Raw genomic sequence first — 401 nt, forward strand, 5'->3', positions numbered from 1 at the left:
CCCCCCCCAGGTCTCCACGGCGCAGGAGATCCAGCGGCACTTCGAGGGCCACCCGGCCGACCTGGTGGTCTGTGACGGGGCCCCTGACGGTCAGTTTGGGGGGGCTGCACCCAGGGGGACACCCCTGAACCCCCCAAACCCCCCCTGACCCCCCCAAACCTCCCTGACCCCCCAAATTTTCCTCCAATCCCCCCAAAATTGCAGTGACGGGGCTGCACGACCTCGACGAGTACATCCAGGCCCAGCTGCTGCTGGCGGTGAGTGGGGTCAAAAAACCCCCCCAAATCCACCCTAAATCCGCCCCAAAACCCCTCAGGGACCCCCTCAACCCCTTGGGGACCCCCTAAATCCCCTTTTTGGGGGGTTTTCCCCTAGGCGCTGAACATCACCACCCACGTGCT

The 401-nt window shown here is 64.8% G+C and overlaps 1 long non-coding RNA gene across 1 annotated transcript; it reads left to right on the plus strand.

The window, feature by feature from the left end:
- Positions 1-5: 5 nt before the first annotated feature.
- LOC113979123 lies at positions 6-401 on the plus strand. Its single transcript, XR_003537726.1, has 3 exons — positions 6-89; positions 205-257; positions 376-401. It is a non-coding gene; the product is annotated as an uncharacterized LOC113979123 (long non-coding RNA).

Source organism: Neopelma chrysocephalum, unplaced genomic scaffold, assembly GCF_003984885.1.
Source record: "Neopelma chrysocephalum unplaced genomic scaffold, ASM398488v2 Primary Assembly neopelma1_14800, whole genome shotgun sequence".
Classification (NCBI taxonomy): Eukaryota; Metazoa; Chordata; class Aves; order Passeriformes; family Pipridae; genus Neopelma; species Neopelma chrysocephalum.